This window comes from Bactrocera latifrons, unplaced genomic scaffold, assembly GCF_001853355.1.
Source record: "Bactrocera latifrons isolate USDA-ARS-PBARC rearing strain unplaced genomic scaffold, ASM185335v1 scaffold_183, whole genome shotgun sequence".
Classification (NCBI taxonomy): Eukaryota; Metazoa; Arthropoda; class Insecta; order Diptera; family Tephritidae; genus Bactrocera; species Bactrocera latifrons.
The window spans coordinates 312,871-318,905 of record NW_017535330.1 but is presented as its reverse complement, the minus strand read 5'-3'; the positions used below and the strand labels follow the sequence as shown (position 1 = coordinate 318,905).

At 32.3% G+C, this 6,035-nt stretch overlaps 1 protein-coding gene across 2 annotated transcripts in view; it reads right to left on the bottom strand.

Annotated features, from left to right (window-relative positions):
* The window catches only part of LOC108967353, a 25,778-nt gene that overhangs the window by 9,597 nt on the left and 10,146 nt on the right, over positions 1-6,035 (bottom strand). Inside the window, exon 1 of one of the 2 annotated variants that reach the window (XM_018930707.1) lies at positions 4,866-6,021. The exons of the other annotated variant lie outside the window; for it this stretch is intronic. The gene's annotated coding sequence lies outside the window, so the exon portion shown is untranslated. Of the gene's footprint in view, positions 1-4,865; positions 6,022-6,035 lie in introns of those variants that run through there. 2 annotated transcript variants of the gene reach the window in all.

The following is a 6,035-nucleotide window of genomic DNA, read 5'->3' as shown; positions in this document are numbered from 1 at the left end:
CGCGACAACCAATTATCACCGGAAACCACCAAAAACTTGGAGAAGTCTGTCTATTAGTTACTAAAAGTTYGTATTAGTAGTTTTCAACATGATTTTTATATGGAAGTTGGGATTAGTTCCGAGGAAGTTGGGTAAATGCAATTATAATAAAGCACAGATGTCCTCTTATTTCGGTTTCCTGTACCAAATTACTGCTATATAGCTTAATTTTTAGCTATAATTTATAACACTTTATAACTCTTCAATTAACGTCATTTTAAGGSGTGGCATACAATACTTTCATTGAGATATTTCGTGTTTCACTCGCTTGCACATCCCGAGTTGAAATCGTTTCATCACCTTGCTTATTTTTAAATATGCACTATTTTGAATAAAAAATTTTTTATCTCATTTCCAAATTATTTCGGTTTTTAATCACTTACTACTTCGTAACTTTTTCCTGTTTTCTTTGATACAATTCCGAAACCCACCAAAATTTAAGATTTACTTGATGTCCATACCTACCTACGAAGATACGATCATTGGTTGCGTAAACGAGTATTTCTTTAACAAAATTAGTGCGTCATAGTTTTTGCAGGACTTCCAATGCAAATTATATAATTTTTTTTTTTATTTAGTAAGTTATTATACCTAGAATAGGGTATATTAAGTTTGCCAACAATTGTTTATCACTACGAAAGAAACGTTGATCTGTAAAATAATTATATAAATAACCAACTGAACTGAACTGAACAAGGGATGGTAAACTTTTTCGTTTGAAGAGATAACTTCACCAAATTTTGCTTGTATGTTTGTCCAAGGCAACGAAGCTGCGAAGAAATCGTTCAAATCTTACTACTAAAGCAATACATGACATACAAACTAACCGATCAAAATTATGTGTTATTGTTCCTGTAAGGCATATTTGAGAAAGGAATTATAGCTTCGGTGAAACTGAAAATGTGAACACATCTTTCCTGGTTTATAAAGTAATTTAGAAAGTAATGTGAACACATCTTTACACTCAAGCAATTTGATATTATATAATGAACACCGTCTAAAAGATGAATGAGGCAATCACACTTGAAAAGCTTAACACCAAAGTTATGCAAATCAATTTACTGAATKTACTTTTCATTATGAAAATATGCAAAGTAAGTTCAATTCAAGTGAAACCTCAAACTGGTTCCATTTTGTAACCGCGAATCSCCCTTACCCCCTTTACGTATATTACGAGTTTGTTTTTAACAATTTTCATATTCAATAAATCTTCASGTTTAATCACGCAATTAAATTAATATTGTGTAACCGTAATTATATTGCATTCCACTTCGCWTCATTTATTCTTAAATGTTATTGAGTGATTCAACAGGCACTAAAGAGTTAAGTAGCTAAATACTCCCAGCGAATAATAATAATACTGTTAATTAATTAAGTTTTGATATGAAAGTTATTTTAAGAGGAACTTATCAAAAGTACTATCTTTATATAAAGTTAAACATGGGTTCAAGGTAGTGTTTACAGATTAATAATTCCAACCAGCACAAAAAAGAACAACCCTAATCAGTGTAGTAAAGGTAATCTGGTAGTTCTTGTCTTTGGCTATCGATTTGACAAATTAAGAAACCGATAAAAGTAGCAAACCATGGGTAAATCGTTAATCGATAATAAATCTGGAGGATGGAGTGATGTGTGGAAGTTCACGCAAGTKAGGAAAGTTCTCTGACGATTCTTTTACATATGGCTCAAGCAGCTCACGACTTCCGGTCTATGACCAAGTATCTTCTGAGTAACCTAAGAACATACGTTTGATGGCGAGCTAAAGTGAGAAGGCGAAACATCTCCTACATAGGGTTGTGCGGTGGGTTTGGGACCCCCCATGAAAAATAACAACCCGCCTCGGATGAGAGACCCCCTGACTACGAAAATAAACTCGGGGAATATCGCAAAAGGAGCCCTTTAGAGAGTTTTTTTTTTATCGTAATTTACAACCAAAGATAACTTTACCATAAAATGGAATAACAATTTTGTTTGCAAGAGGTCTATTTAACCAACCTCCGGTTAATGCGATCATTGTAAATGTTTTAGGAAAAAATTTACTTAAGTTGCATAAAAAATTTATACATAACTGCTGCAACATAATTTTTGTTTATCTCACAATGTTTATTTCCGCTAAGCAGAACGGTGACTTTCATCGATACTTTTTGAATGAGYTTAAAACTTTAAATTGTCAACTGGTTTTTTGGTTATTCTCAGATTAACGCCTCCATTTCAATTGTCATCTATCTCATAATTGACACAATGACTGTACGAAGTATACCCACAAAGAAACGCATTCAAGGTTAACTTACCCTTTTCCTACATAAGTAAAAACTGGATTATTTGCGATGTGTGACATTTCACTCTAACGTATTAGCGAGTCATTGTTGATTTGTTACATTTACATGGTATGTATATATATATATATATATATATTTATAGTGCACACACCTTACGTCACTAAATTGTCGATAAATAGCGAAAATACTTGTAATTTATACAGATATTATTAGGTGTGTAAGCATGAAACCGACCTAATTAGACAAACCACCAGCTGATCAAACAAATAAAAAAACAGTAGGGTGCAACATTTCAACGGAAAATATTTTGCTAAAAACATAGAACAATTTACTACAAACTTACTGATAAAGGGTAAGAATAACCCCATAGCAATGTTAAAAATTCCAATATAMAGGTGAAGATCCCGCTAAGGACAAATAAAGATCTGAGTATAAACAATTGTTCCAAGGTATATATATGGATTAGCATATAGACAAAAATTATAGAAAAGACGAATATATGAAAATAATTCGAAATAGAAATAAGATGAGCCAGATTAATTTGTATGAATTTATAAAGGATTGATACACTTGCGGTATAAAATATAAATATAAAACGCACCACTAAATATAATTCAAATACAGTAAGATCCCATGAACAATGTTTATATTAGTTRGCCATAAAAATGTTACTCGAAAATGTGCATTTCATGAGTAATATATACATATTTAATATCTTTATCAATTGACTTTTCGTTTTTTGCTCCTTTTTAGATGTTTTATAGAAACATTTTTTCAAATGCTAACTTACTTCTTTGATAGTAGATAATGCACTTCAAAAGTGGATAATAAATAAGGGAAATATTTTAGTGCTTTTATCAAGGTTAAGAGGTCCCAAATCAATTGACTTTAAGGAAACTTAGCTTTCTTTACTACATATTTATCCTGAAACCTCTCACCACCTGAATGGCACACGTAACCGCAAATTTAGTGAGGCTAGCAAACTAAATTTGTTCTCAGCAGGTCATATAATCTGTTGCCAATCATATATTTTCTAATTTTGATACTTTCTAGTCAAAGAAATTCTTGCAATCATCCATTTTGAGACCCAGCATTCATTACACTGTGATAGCTTTTTTCCAAAAAAAAATAAAGACAAGACCAAATTCGACGGTTTCACCCTATTTCGGGTCCTACGAATCGAACTGCATCATTACCTTTTTGAGTTACAATCATGGTTTCATACAAAAATTTTTGTTGAAGTTTTTCATCAAAGTGGCCCATTGTAAAAGAAAGGCACATTTTTCTTCGSGCTCTAACTTTTTTAATGTTGACTTTTTTGGTAAACTTTCTTTGGCAAAGCTTCTCAGAATAAGTCCGTCTTTAAGTTCTTAGATGWCTGTAAACCCCAAAATCAATGTTTTTTGTGTCCTTATAACCAATATGTCGGAAAAACTGAAATTTAATCAATTTTTTTAAATGTTTTTTCCCTCACGTTCCGTCAATATTTTAATTTACTTTTTGATACTTATACATTAAGTGACATCTTGTAATAGTAAGAAACTGAAGCAAAGACAACGTTCTGAGCAAACTAACCATTAGAAAAAAAACTTAACAAAATTTGTATTTTTTAAAAAAGCGTGAGTGTAGATCTGTAGGCTCGGTGAACAATCTTAAAAAGAAGAAAAGGCAAAGAACATTGTTTGAAATGATAACCAACAATCGTCATTAAATTTAAAGTTTATTTTGTTTTTTTTTTGTTTTTTGTTGAAGTACCCTACACTTCAAATGTCTTAAAATGGGCTACTAGCTGGCATCTAATGCCAATRTGCGAATTTTTCTGGTTACCCGTTAATTTCTTCTGATTATTTGGCATTTTAAACAATTTTTGAATCCAATTTCATACGAAATAATTAATTTTTCAGTGCCTGCTAGATTTAGGAGTTTTTTTTTTTACCGTTATATAGTCTAAAAAAGTGTGGTGCATTTTTATTGAACGCAAGTGTATTTCTACATAAACAATCTTAAACACTTTTTAGTTCGAGTGTTTTCGGAACACAATTCACGGTTATTTATGTATCTAACTAAAAACCTATTTTAATACAGAAGAACTTATTTTTGCCTTAAACAAATTTAGTTAATTTTTTTTATTTATTTCCGTCTGTCTTTCCGTCCGCCCGTCTGTGTGCATATAAGCCAAATAGCCCCAAGGTTTAGGGGTTATGGTCTGAACTCTTGCCAATGTCCTTATTCCCAAAGAAGCTGCTCATTTGTCGGCAGCGCCGATATCGAAAAACTAGACCACATAAATGCAGTAAAAATATTGGGCTCACCCTAATTCACAGGTGCACACTTATAAGTGTAACGCCTTTAATTTTCATTACACAAAATGTTAAGTCACCTATAGTGTGATATGAATTTCAAATGGTGCTTAAACAGCGGTTGGTGTTGTGAAATGAAAACGCAAGGGTGTTTTCTTATAAAGACTTTTGTGTTTGCTTGTTATCATTAGCGACTTAGTAAATATTATACACATCATTTGATGCAACTTAGGGGCTTAATACTTACAATGTGTTTGCTGTCGTTGCTTTAGAACTAAGTACAACGATTGTCACTAAATCGAGCTATTGTTGTAGTCGCGTTCGTTGTGCTTTTTGCCTATGTTATCGCTAATTTTGTGTTATCGCAATATTTCTTGATGTTTTTGTTGCGTACAAGTCGTCGGCCATATAAGYAATACATGTGGATGGTTGGGTGGCTAAGTTATGGCTCAACGATTCTATTTCGTTTGGTTATTTTCCTATTTATTTTTTTATTTTTTTTATTTTTTTTTTTGTGGACTGCAATTGTGGTTACACTTAGTTCTACAATTATCCAGTGTTTTGTTGTAGCAGTGCAAGAAGTGGATTAAGTATTTTAAAAATTAGATTTGTGAGAGTCAAAAGAATGTTGAATATTTTATTTTGTTTAAATTTAAATAGCACTTTTCCACAAAAATTTATTGTTTTAAAATTTAAAATTTCAGTTTGCGTAAAGAGTTGTGTGCTGAGGGTCAGCATGGCGGGCTGTAGTATAAGACATGACTACAGTGCACGGCATGGAAAAACACTAGACTCTTCACAGTTATAAAAATAAAATTTTTTTTTTTAAATATTCTATGCAATCAACTTCGCTTTGTCTCATCTGCCACAATGCATTGCAGTGCTTTCATGGCAAGCCATACATACATATGTATGGATTTGCATGAATACTGTGGAGACAAGGGTGTAATGTGCGCTGATTTCATTACATTCAGTTCTGTCAACAATCATTTAATACGCATTTATAATTCATAATTTTGTTGAGATAGCAAACCAAATGTCTAGTTGACACGGAAGTTGGTCCACTCACGTACACCACTGCTCTTAATTGCAGCTTAACTACTAACGTTCCGCTTTTTTTTAGTAAAACTCAGGGGTTGGCAAACGATTTKATATTACTTTACAAGAATTTAAGTCACACTTTTCATAAGAAATTTTCATATTTCACTTCACTTTCTACCACATCACATTAAACTCGATAGATTGGCGTGAAAATTGAATTTGCATCCTTACACCTCTATGCAGCCGCACTGCACTGCGTTACAAGTTTGCCGTTTCACCCAACGAGATAATGTRCAAACATGACCTGTTCACAGCCATAAAAACACAACAACTGTTCGTATTTTTTTATCATACATATGCTCAGAACAAATGCATG